Source organism: Triticum dicoccoides, chromosome 5A (genome assembly GCF_002162155.2).
Source record: "Triticum dicoccoides isolate Atlit2015 ecotype Zavitan chromosome 5A, WEW_v2.0, whole genome shotgun sequence".
NCBI classification, from domain to species: domain Eukaryota; kingdom Viridiplantae; phylum Streptophyta; class Magnoliopsida; order Poales; family Poaceae; genus Triticum; species Triticum dicoccoides.
This window is the reverse complement of record NC_041388.1, coordinates 652,551,804-652,565,410: the sequence shown is the minus strand read 5'-3', so window position 1 is coordinate 652,565,410 and position 13,607 is coordinate 652,551,804. Positions and strand designations below refer to the sequence as shown.

Below are 13,607 nucleotides of genomic sequence, written 5' to 3'. Positions count from 1 at the left end.
TCGATCCATCACACGCTGCATTGGTTATGGCACTATGCGGGAGAAATCCTTATAGATTTTGCGACCGCTCGAACAGCTGACCAGCTCTCGTCGTACCATGATAGTCAGTTTTCGGCTTTCTCTACTGAGGTGCTTGTCCGGAAGAACCGGGACACAATCGCAGTAGTTCTCCCAGTGCTACCTTAGCCGATATAGCGGAACGTAAGGTACCAAAACATAGGAGCCGGGCAAACCCAACTATTGACCCAAGACATGATTCGGAGCTGATGCATATAATGTTATAAGTTCAGGGTGCCGAACTTCCATGAAGGTGTTCGGACTTGTATTGCCGTTCTATGGGGAAAACGAAGCCCCTGGCATATTTAAGGCATATCGTTGTGTGCGGATGCCACTTGACGAAATGATTTCAATGAGAAATAATCAGCGGTAAAACGTCATATAAATCCACATGTTGTATTCGAATAATACGTCTATGCGTATGGGTACAAGTACTGTGATAAAAAAGGAGTTGTGATAGCAGAACCTGCTGTGACCAGGGGGAAGAGGTTGAGTGCGGATCCGTATTGTAGCCGGATGTTCGCTGCGGGGAATGTCTAAGGGTCCCCAGACGCGTTCGAGCTGCCTCTGTGGAGTCCGTCCTGGTCGGTGCGAAGGTGAACCTGAGAAGGAAATATAAGAAATGTTTGCGTGCCGGAGGGCGGTTGAGCCGCTGAGTTCGGCCTGTCATGGCCTTCGCCGGAGTGTTTAATTGAGCCCTGGTCAAGCCGGAGTATCCTTCCGCGAATTAGTTCGGAGCCCCTTGACGGTGTCCGGGAGCCTAGGTGTCGACTCAAGATTTGGCTGCAAGGTGCTGCTCGGTGTTCCTATTGCTAAGGTAGTGATGTATTTGTTGGTGCCGAAGGAAAATTCGGCCTTGCCATGAACTGTGATGACACCGCATGGACCGGGCATTGTGAGCTTATGGTAGGCACAATGTGGTACCGTGTTGAATCGAGCGAACGCGGTTCGCCCGAGCAGTGCTTGATAGTCACTGCGGGAAGGGGCAATTTCGAAGATTAACTCTTCGATACGGTAATTTTCTCGTGACCCAGAGATTACCTCGAGGGAAATGGAGCCTGTACAACTGACCTCCATATCTGGTATGATGTCTCTAAAAGTGGCCTTAGTGGGCTTGATCGCTGTCTGATCGATGCCCATCTTGCGCACTGTATCCTGGTAAAGCAGGTTTAAACTGCTACCTCCGTCCATAAGGACTCGAGTGGGGTGGAATCCGTTTATTATTGGGTCTAACACAAAGGCAGCCAATCCTTCGTGCCGGATGCTTGTCGGGTGATCCCCGCGATCAAAAGTAATCTGGCAGGCCAACTAGGGGTTGAACCTAGGGGTGACGGGCTCTATGGCGTGTGTGTCTCGGAGTGCATGTTTGCTTCTCCTTTTCGTCACATGGATCATGTTGACTGTTTTAACCTCTGGTGAGAATTTTTTCTGTCCTCCAGTGCTTTGCTGGCGAGGCTCATCCTCATCTTCGCTTGGTGTCTCCCCCCTTGTGTTCGCCGTTTAGCTTACTGGCCTGCTTGAAGACCCAACATTCTCTTTGGGTGTGATTTGCAGGTTTATCGGGGGTGCCATGAATATGACATAGTTTGTCAAGAATCTTGTTTAGGACAGACATTCCGTCTCTACTGCCTTTGAAAGGCTTTTTCCGCTGACCTGGTCGAGAGCCCCTGAATCCGGCGTTTACCACCGTATTATCTGGGATATCTTCTTTCTTTCAAAGCTTGCTTTTATTGCGTCGTGGTTTTCCATTGCCATCACTGACTTCGGATGTGCTTGGGTCGCTGGTGCTACTGCGGGCTAACCAGCTGTCTTCGCCCGCGCAACAGCGGATCATGCGACTTGTTAGAGCTGCCATTGTTCTCGGTTTTTCTTGGCCGAGGTGTCTGGCGAGCCATTCGTCTCAGACGCTGTGTTTGAAAGCTGCTAAGGCTTCGGCGTCCGGACAGTCGACGATTTGGTTCTTTTTGGTGAGAAACCTGTTCCAAAGCTTTTGGGCGGACTCTCCGGACTGTTGAATTATATGACTTAAATTGTCTGCATCCGGAGGTCGGACGTAGGTCCCTTGAAAATTAGCCCGAAATGCGTCCTCGAGCTCCTCCCAACTTCCAATTGAGTTTTCGGGGAGGCTTTTCAGCCAGTGCCGAGCCGGTCCTTTAAGCTTGAGGGGCAAGTATTTAATGGCATGGAGATCGTCTCCTCGAGCCATATGGATATGGAGGATAAAGTCCTCAATCCAGACCCCAGGGTCTGTGGTCCCGTCGTACGCTTCTATGTTCACTGGTTTGAATCCTTCTGGGAATTCGTGGTCCAACACCTCATCGGTGAAACATAGGGGGTGTGCGGCACCCCTGTACTTGGTCGTACCATGGCGTTCGGACGGTTGTAATATTCGGTTTTGATTTTGTGCCAGAGCGCGCTTCCTAGATCCATAGATGGATCTGGTCGTACCAGATTTTTGGCGCAAGTCCTCACGTAGATCGTGTGTTGACTTATGTGCGACTTTCTGAGCCGCTCTATCACGGTCACAAGGTGGTGGATCCGGCCGGTTGGCCGTTTCATTATTTGGCTGTGCGAGCTCTAGGGCCTCGTCGTCGAATTCAGGTCGCAGTGCGAAGCTGCCGAATACAAAGATATGTCCGGGGAGGAAAACCTCACCCTGGACCGCATCGCTATCGATGATCGAAGGAGCCATCAAACCTTATGGTGACAACAAAGTGGAACTCTCAATGAAATCACCAATGTTGGTGTCAAAACTGGCGGATCTCGGGTAGGGGGTCCCGAACTATGCGTCGAAGGCGGATGCTAACAAGAAGCAGGGGACACGATGTTTACCCAGGTTCGGGCCCTCTTGATGGAGGTAATACCCTACGTCATGCTTGATTGTTCTTGATGATATGAGTATTACAAGAGTTGATCTACCACGAGATCATAGAGGCTAAACCCTAGAAGCTAGCCTATGGTGTGATTGTATGTTGTCCTACAGACTAAATCCTCCGGTTTATATAGACACCGGAGGGGGCTAGGGTTACACAGAGTCGGTTACAAGGGAGGAGATCTCCATATCCGTATTGCCTATCTTGCCTTCCACGCCAAGGAGAGTCCTATCCGGACACGGGACAAAGTCTTCAATCTTGTATCTTCATAGTCCAATTGTCCAGCCAAAGGATATAGTCCGGCTGTCCGGAGACCCCCTAATCCAGGACTCATCAGAGCCAACAAAAAGCTTTTGTGCATATAAGCTAGATTTATCTAAGGCATAAAAGCTTTTGTGCACACATGCTTATCGTACTACCGCACAGGGACATTGTTAGTCTCGCCGATCTGTACGACAAGGTTGTGTCGACGTGGGAGTTCATCAAGACGCACACGCCGACAGGGAAGGTTCCGGTTGGGCGGTTCATGGTCCCCAAGTTCAAGTTCACGTCCGAGTTTGAAGCATCATCTGACATGCGATAGCTTGTGTTAGATAGATAGGTAGAGATATATGTTGTATTCAAACTTCTATCTCTTCTCCCTCTCGTGTAATCTTTCGTCTCTCTCTCGTGTAATCTTGGAGAGGCCGAGCGACCTCCTAAACTTGTAACCCACGGTAAACTCTCAATATATACAGCGGCACGAGACCAAAGGGTTAAAACGCTTCCTCCAATATTTACATGGTCATCAGAGCCTATCATCATCACATCTAGCAACTTACGAGAAAGCCTTCACCCTCGAGAGGAAAAACAACCTAGTCGCCATAGATCAAAGCCATGGCAGGAACCGATGCATCCATCGCCGCCTCTACCATATCCACGCTTACCACATCCACCATGAGTGCCCTGACTACCCAGTTCGCCGGTTCCTCCTATGCTTCTTCTTCCACCTCCAGCAACGGCGCTAGCTCCCTCGGGTCGCCTCCGTCAAAGAAGCTGACGAGGACAAATTTTCTTCTCTGGAAGGCCATCGTGCTACCCTAGATCAAGAGTGCACAGATGGAGCACTTCCTGGACGCCAAAAACACGACACCCCCTGCCACCATCACCAAGGATGGGAAGGAAGAGCAGGTCTTCAACTACGCCAGGACGATCTGGTTCGCCCAGCAGCAGCAGGCAAAAGGTTACCTTATGGGATCTCTATCACGTGAGGTTCTTGCATAGGTCGTAACTCTCCAGACGCCGGCCGAGGTGTGGAGCGCCATCCACGCCTTCTTCGCTACGCAAACATAGTCACAACTCGTCAATACTCGCATCGCCCTTGAAAACCTCCAGAAGGGCAACATGGGGATGCCAGAGTACCTCGCCAAGATCAAGGCCCTAACGGATGAGATCGCCTGCACCGGATCTTCGCTCGAGGGTGGCGAGATCGTCTCCTTCGTTCTGAAGGGCCTGGACATGGAGTATAACTCGGTTGTCTCGTCCATCTCTGCCCTCGTCGAGCCCGTCACCATCACCGAGCTCTACGACCAGCTTCTTAGCTTTGAAGCCCACATCAATCTGCTCCAACAAGGAAATCTGTGTCAATCTTCGGTAAACTCCCTGACTCATGGCCGTGGCTATGGTGGCCGGGGCCGTGGTCACCAAGGTCAGCAAGGGCATGGCCGATGCGGCAACAGAAACTACGGGCGTGGATGCTCCAACATCAACAACAACAATGGAGCACTCTCCTTCAACTATTGGGGAACGTAGTAATTTCAAAAAAAATCCTACGCACACGCAAGATCATGGTGATGCATAGCAACGAGAGGGGAGAGTGTTGTCTACATACCCTCGTACACCGGCAACTGAAGCGTTGACACAACATAGAGGAAGTAGTCATACGTCTTCCCGATCCGACCGATCCAAGTACCGAACGTACGGCACCTCCGAGTTCTGCACACGTTCAGCTCGGTGACGTCCCGTGAACTCCGATCTAGCAAAGCTTCACAGGAGAGTTCCGTCAGCACGACGGCGTGATGACGGTGATGATGTTGCTACCGACGCAGGGCTTCGCCTAAGCACCGCTACGATATGACTGAGGTGGAATATGGTGGAGGGGGGCACCGCACATGGTTGGGAGAGCTCAACAGATCAACTTGTGTGTCTAGAGGTGCCCCCCTGCCCCCGTATATAAAGGAGCAAGGGGGAGGCCGGCCGTCCCTCTATGGGCGCGCCAGGAGGAGGAGTCCTCCTCCTAGTAGGAGTAGCACGAGAAGGAAGGAGCGGGAGGAAAAGGAGGAAAGGGGGCCGGCCCCCTAGTCCAATTCGGTTTGGGCTAGGGGGGCCGCACGCCCTGTCTCCTCTCTTCCACCAATTGGCCCATGAGGCCCATTACTTCTTCCTCGTATTCCTGTAACTCCCCGGTACCCCCGAAAATACCCGAATCACTCGGAACTTTTCCGATGTCCGAATATAGTCGTCCAATATATCAATCTTTACGTCTCGACCATTTCAAGACTCCTTGTCATGTCCCTGATCTCATTCGGGACTCCGAACTAACTTCGGTACATCAAATCACATAAACTCATAATACAATCGTCACCGAAACTTTAAGCGTGCGGACCCTACATGTTCGAGAACTATGTAGACATGACCGAGACACGTCTCCGACCAATAACCAATAGCGGAACCTGGATGCTCATATTGGCTCCCACATATTCTACGAAGATATTTATCGGTCAAACCGCATAACAACATACGTTGTTCCCTTTGTCATCGGTATGTTACTTGCCCGAGATTCGATCATTGGTATCTCAATACCTAGTTCAATCTCGTTACCAGCAAGTCTCTTTACTTGTTAGGTAATACATCATCCCGCAACTAACTCACTAGTTGCAATGCTTGCAAGGCTTATAGTGATGTGCATTACCGAGTGGGCCCAGAGATACCTCTCCGATAATCGGAGTGACAAATCCTAATCTCGAAATACGCCAACCCAACAAGTACCTTCGGAGACACCTGTAGAGCACCTTTATAATCACCCAGTTATGTTGTGACGTATGGTAGCACATAAAGTGTTCCTCTGGTAAGCGGGAGTTGCATAATCTCATAGTCATAGGAACATGTATAAGTCATGAAGAAAGCAATAGCAACAAACTAAACGATCAAGTGCTATGCTAACGGAATGGGTCAAGTCAATCACATCATTCTCCTAGTGATGTGATCCCGTTAATCAAATGACAACTCATGTCTATGGTTAGGAAACATAACCATCTTTGATCAACGAGCTAGTCAAGTAGAGGCATACTAGTGACACTCTGTTTGTCTATGTATTCACACATGTATTATGTTTCCGGTTAATACAATTCTAGCATGAATAATAAACATTTATAATGATATAAGGAAATAAATAATAACTTTATTATTGCCTCTAGGGCATATTTCCTTCAGTCTCCCACTTGCACTAGAGTCAATAATCTAGTTCACATCGCCATGTGATTTAATACCAATAGTTCACATCACCATGTGATTAACACCCATAGTTCACATCGAGCTGTGACCACACCCAAAGGATTTACTAGAGTCAATAATCTAGTTCACATCGCTATGTGATTAACACCCAAAGAGTATTGAGGTGTGATCATGTTTTGCTTGTGAGAGAAGTTTAGTCAACGGGTCTGCCACATTCAGATCCGTAAGTATTTTGCAAATTTCTATGTCAACAATGCTCTGCACAGAGCTACAATGCTCTGCACAGAGCTACTCTAGCTAATTGCTCCCACTTTCAATATGTATCCAGATTGAGATTTAGAGTCATCTGGATCAGTGTCAAAATTTGCATCGACGTAACCCTTTACGACGAACCTTTTGTCACTTCCATAATCAAGAAACATATCCTTATTCCACTAAGGATAATTTTGACCAATGTCCAGTGATCTACTCCTAGATCACTATTGTACTCCTTTGCCAAACTCAGGGCAGGGTATACAATATGTCTGGTACACATCATGGCATACTTTATAGAACCTATGGCTGAGGCATAGGGAATGACTTTCATTCTCTCTCTATCTTCTGCCGTGGTCGGGTTTTTGAGTCTTACTCAACTTCACACCTTGTAACACAGGCAAGACCTCCTTCTTTGACTGTTCCATTTTGAACTACTTCAAAATCTTGTCAAGGTATGTACTCATTGAAAAAACTTATCAAGTGTCTTGATCTATCTCTATAGATCTTGATGCTCAATATGTAAGCAGCCTCACCAAGGTCTTTCTTTGAAAAACTCCTTTCAAACATTCCTTTATGCTTTGCAGAATAATTCTACATCATCTTCGATCAACAATATGTCATACATATACTTATTAGAAATGTTGTAGTGCTCCCACTCACTTTCTTGTAAATACAGGCTTCACCGCAAGTCTGTATAAAACTATATGCTTTGATCAACTTATCAAAGCGTATATTCCAACTCCGAGATGCTTGCACCAGTCCATAGATGGATCGCTGGAGCTTGCATATTTTGTTAGTACCTTTAGGATTGAAAAGACCTTCTGGTTGCATCATATACAACTCTTCTTTAATAAATCCATTAAAGAATGCAGTTCTGTTTATCCATTTGCCAGATTTCATAAAATGCGGCAATTGCTAACATGATTCGGACAGACTTAAGCATAGATACAAGTGAGAAACTCTCATCGTAGTCAGCACCTTGAACTTGTTGAAAACCTTTTTGCGACAATTCTAGCTTTGTAGATAGTAACACTACTATCAGCGTCCGTCTTCCTCTTGAAAATCCATTTAATCTCAATGGCTCACCGATCAATGGGCAAGTCAATGAAAGTCCATACTTTGTTCTCATACATGGATCTCATCTCAGATTTCATGGCCTCAAGCCATTTCACGGAATCTGGGCTCATCATCGCTTCCTCATAGTTCGTAGGCTCGTCATGGTCAAGTAACATGACCTCCAGAACAGGATTACCATACCACTCTGGTGCGGATCTCACTCTGGTTTACCTACGGGGTTCGGTAGCAACTTGATCTGAAGTTACATGATCATCATCATTAGCTTCCTCACTAATTGGTGTAGTAGTCACAGGAACATATTTTTGTGATGAACTAGTTTCCAATAAGGGAGCAGGTATAGTTACCTCATCAAGTTATACTTTCCTCCCACTCACTTCTTTCGAGAGAAACTCCTTCTCTAGAAAGGATCCATTCTCAGCAACGAATAACTTGCCTTCGGATCTGTGATAGAAGGTGTACCCAACAGTTTCTTTTGGGTATCCTATGAATATTTACTTCTCCAATTTGGGTTTGAGCTTATCATGTTGAAACTTTTTCACATAAGCATCGCAGTCCCAAACTTTAAGAAACGACAGCTTAGGTTTCTCGCCAAACCACAGTTCGTACGGTGTCATCTCCACGGATTTAGATGGTGCCCTATTTAACGTGAATGTAGCTGTCTCTAATGCATAACCCCAAAACGATAGTGGTAGATCGGTAAGAGACATCAAAGATCGCACCATATCTAATAAAGCACGGTTACGACGTTCGGACACACCATTACACTGTGGTGTTCCAGGTGGCGTGAGTAGTGAAACTATTTCACATTGTTTTAACTGAATGCCAAACTCTTAACTCAAATATTTACCTCGGTTTGGGCTAGGGGGGCCACGCGCCCTGTCTCCTCTCTTCCACCAATTGGCCCATGAGGCCCATTACTTCTTCCTCGTATTCCCGTAACTCCCCGGTACCCCCGAAAATACCCGAATCACTCGGAACCTTTCTGATGTCCGAATATAGTCGTCCAATATATCGATCTTTACGTCTCGACCATTTAGAGACTCCTCGTCATGTCCCTGATCTCATCCGGGACTCCGAACTACCTTCGATACATCAAATCACATAAACTCATAATACAATCGTCACCGAAACTTTAAGCGTGCGGACCCTACGGGTTCAAGAACTATGTAGACATGACCGAGACACGTCTCCGGCCAATAACCAATAGAGGAACCTGGATGCTCATATTGGCTCCCACATATTCTACGAAGATCTTTATCGGTCAAATCGCATAACAACATATGTTGTTCCCTTTGTCATCGGTATGTTACTTGCCCGAGATTTGATCGTCGGTATCTCAATACCTAGTTCAATCTCGTTACCGGCAAGTCTCTTTACTCGTTCCGTAATACATCATCCCGCAACTAACTCATTAGTTGCAATGCTTGCAAGGCTTATAGTAATGTGCATTACCGAGTGGGCCCAGAGATACCTCTCCGACAATCGGAGTGACAAATCCTAATCTCAAAATACGCCAACCCAACAAGTACCTTCGAAGACACCTGTAGAGCACCTTTATAATCACCCAGTTACGTTGTGACGTTTGGTAGCACACAAAGTGTTCCTCTGGTAAGCGGGAGTTGCATAATCTCATAGTCATAGGAACATGTATAAGTCATGAAGAAAGCAATAGCAACAAACTAAACGATCAAGTGCTATGCTAACAGAATGGGTCAAGTCAATCACATCATTCTCCTAATGATGTGATCCCGTTAATCAAATGACAACTCATGTCTATGGTTAGGAAACATAACCATCTTTGATCAACGAGCTAGTCAAGTAGAGGCATACTAGTGACACTCTATTTGTCTATGTATTCACACATGTATTATGTTTCCGGTTAATACAATTCTAGCATGAATAATAAACATTTATCATGATATAAGAAAATAAATAATAACTTTATTATTGCCTCTAGGGCATATTTCCTTCATCAACAACAACAATGGCGACCAATCTGGTGGACGGCCTCGACCCCGATGCCAGCTCTGCAAGAAACCTGGTCATGAAATGCTTGACTGTTGGCATAGGTATGATGAGGACTATGTGCCTGAAGAGCGCCATGTCCTTGCTGCCTTAAGAGAACAAGCAGGAGAAGGAGAAACCAGGTGGTACACTGACTCTGGTGCAACCGATCACATCATGGGTGAGCTTGAGAAGCTTGCAACTCGTGAAAGATATTACGGCGATGATCAAGTGAACACTGCTGCAACCGGTGGAGGTATGGACATATATCATATTGTTCATGCTTTCATTAATTCCTCTACCTCTAAATATGATCTTGTTCTTGAAGATGTCCTTCGTGTTCCTCAAGCTAACATAAATCTTGCATCTATGTCTCTCTTATCAGCTGATAATAATGTCTTTTTTGAAACTCATCCAAAATATTTTTCATCAAGGATCGGGCAATGAGGGAACTTCTTCATCACGATAGATGCATCAGTGGTCTCTACCCCATTACATCAAGGGTTTTTAGCTGCAAGCGCCATCATCAAGTTTACTCCGTCATCAAGCCTTCCTTGGAAAGATGGCATCAAAGATTAGGACATTCGTCTTCTGTTATAGTTGAGCAAGTAGTTAAAAAGACAATCTTCCATTGTCAGGTAGAGAAAATAGTGAGTCTGTTTGTGAAGCTTGTCAATGTGCCAAGAGTCACCAACTTCCCTACCCGAAGTCTAGTAGTGTTTCTCATGCTCCTTTAGAGCTTATATTTAGTGATGTATGGGGTCATGCAAGAGATTCTTTTGGAAGAAAGAAATATTATGTTAGCTTCATTGATGATTATAGCAAGTTTACTTCGATATATCTCCTTAAACACAAATCTGAAGTTTGTGCTGTTTTTCAAGAGTTTCAAAAGCTTGTTGAACGTCACTTCGACAGAAAAATCCTTGCAGTCCAAAGTGATTGGGGAGGGGAGTATGAAAAACTCAACTCCTTCTTTCGAAGTATATGCATTGAACATCATGTCTCTTGTCCTCATGCCCATCAATAGAACGGTTTTGCCGAGTGCAAACACCGTCACATTGTCGAAGTAGGGTTGTCACTACTTTCTCCTGCTTCTATGCCCCTCAAATATTGGGATGAGGCTTTTATTCCTGTCACATATCTTATAAATCGGCTTCTAGCAAGGTCATTGGTAATTCAACTCCTCTGGAGCGTCTGTATCATCAAAAACCTAATTACAACTCCCTAAAAATATTTGGGTGTGCTTGTTATCCCAATCTTCGACCATACAATCGTCACAAACTCGATTTTCGGTCAACTCAGTGTGTTTTCATTGGCTATAGCAATCTTCACAAAAGCTACAAGTGTCTTGAAGTTTCCATGGGGTGAGTCTATATCTCTCGTGATGTTGTTTTTGATGAAACTCTTTTCCCATTTGCTCAACTTCATCCTAATGCAGGCGCTCTTCTTCGTAAAAAAATCTCCTTTCTTTCTGATCCTTTGACTTCTCCTCATCATGGGGGTGAATTAATTGAAACTGATCATGAGATTAGTCCATCCGAAAAAGATTCAGATGAAAGCAGTGCATCTAATGACAATAGTGCAATTTTCACGCATGATTTTATGTTTGCAGAACAGGACGAAAACGGATTGGATCCTATGAAGATTTGGCGCAGCGCAATAGCCTCCAGAACACGCGATCCAAAGAGGATCCTGCAGCAGCATCAGCGTCAGCAGCAAGCGGCCCCACTAGCCCAGGCGCGGGCCTGGATGCGGGCGGCCTCCGCGACTATCCAGCCGCCACGCGTGGGCTGGCCTAGCTCACGAGAGAAAGCCGACCGAGGCGGGCCCGTGCACGAGGTGGCCTACCGCACACCTGAGCGGGCGGTCTCAGCGGATGCCACGCAGAGTCCTCCTGTTGGGTCGCCCGATACGAGGTTGGTTACCTCTGCCGGCCTAGATTTCTCGGATCTGGAGCGCCAGGGCGGCTGATCCTCTCTGTGTAATGTGCTTGGATCTTCTGTGGCTCTCCCTACTGTCTCAGGATCTGCTACATCAGAGTGTGTGGTTTCGAAAATAACAATTCTACTGCTACAGTTGCTGTGTCAAAAACATCTGCTAGCGTACCTGAGGTGTCTCAGCGAACTACCAGATCTCAGTCTAGGATATTCAAGCCGAAGGAATACAAAGATGGCACCATAAGATATGACAAATGCAAGCATGCTTTTCTTACTAGTATTGGTGAACCAGAAAGTCTTAGTGATGCACTAGCACATAAAGAGTGGAAAGAAGCTATGGACGGAGAATATCTAGCACTTATGAAAAATAAAACTTGGCACTTAGTTCCACCAGGGAAAGATAAAAATGTGATTGATTGCAAATGGGTTTACAAGATCAAAAAAAGGCAGATGGAAGCATAGATAGATACAAGGCTAGACTAGTTGCAAATGGGTTTAAACAAAGATTTGGGATTGATTATGAGCACACATTTAGCCCTGTTATTAAATCATCTACCATCAGACTTGTACTGACTATTGCTATTTCTAGAGGTTGGAGTTTACGATAGCTAGATGTACAGAACACGTTTCCTCATGGTGTTCTTGAGGAAGAAGTGTTCATGCGGCAACCACCAGGGTATGAAAACAAAAACACACCACATCATGTTTGCAAGTTAGATAAAGCTTTGTATGGATTAAAGCAGGCTCCTAGAGCCTGGTACTCAAGGTTAAGTACTCAGTTACAACGACTTGGGTTTACTCCATCAAAGACAGATGCCTCACTATTCTTCTATAACAAAGGTAGTATAACAATATTTATTCTTGTTTATGTTGATGACATTATTGTTGCTAGTTCCAATCCAGATGCTACTACAAGTCTTCTTCGTGATCTTAATATGGAGTTTGCATTGAAGGATTTGGGCAACCTTCATTATTTCCTTGGTATTGAAGTGAAATAGGTGAAAGATGGAATACTTTTGACACAGGAAAAATATACTGCTGATATTATAAAAAGGATTGGACTGGAATACTGTAAACCTGTAAGTACACCACTCTTAACTTTAGAAAAACTTTCTCTTGAGGGAGGAGAGGTACTTGGTCCAGAGGATGCAACAAATTACAGAAGAATTGTTGGTGCACTTCAATATTTGACTTTAACCCGTCCATATATTTCATATTATGTGAATAAGGTATGTCAGTATTTGCATGCTCCTAGTACAGTTCATTGGACGGCTGTTAAGCGGATTGTGAGGTATATTAAGTATACAATGGGACTTGGAGTTAAAATTACTAAGTCACCATCTATGCTACTGAGTGCATATTCTGATAAAGATTGGGCAGGGTGTGTTGATGATAGAAGGTCCACAGGTGGATTTGTTGTATTCGAAAACAGGCTACTGTCTCTAGATCTAGTACTAAAGCAGAGTATAAAGCACTGGCAAATGCAACTGTGAAGTCATGTGGATTCAGACTCTGCTATGTGAACTTGGAATAAAAGTTCCACAAGTTGTAAGGTTATGGTGTGACAACATTGGTGCAACCTACCTTTCAGCAAATCATGTTTTCCATGCACGAACAAAACATATAGAAGTTGATTTCCATTTTGTCAGAGAACGGGTGGCTCAAAAGCTACTTGACATCAGGTTTATTCCAACGGGAGATCAACTTGCTGATGGGTTTACTAAGCCACTTTCCACGAGGAGGATGAACGTGTTCATATACAATCTAAATCTTGACAGAGTTCCATAGGTCTAGATTGAGGGAGGATGTTAGATAGATAGGTAGAGATATATGTTGTATTCAAACTTCTATCTCTTCTCCCTCTCATGTAATCTTCCGTCTCTCTCTCTCTCTCTCTCTCTCTCTCTCTCTC

At 45.4% G+C, this 13,607-nt stretch overlaps 1 pseudogene; it reads left to right on the top strand.

Moving 5' to 3' along the window:
* The first annotated feature begins 4,379 nt into the window (after positions 1-4,379).
* LOC119304642 lies at positions 4,380-4,518 on the top strand (annotated as a pseudogene).
* The last annotated feature ends 9,089 nt before the right edge of the window (positions 4,519-13,607 follow it).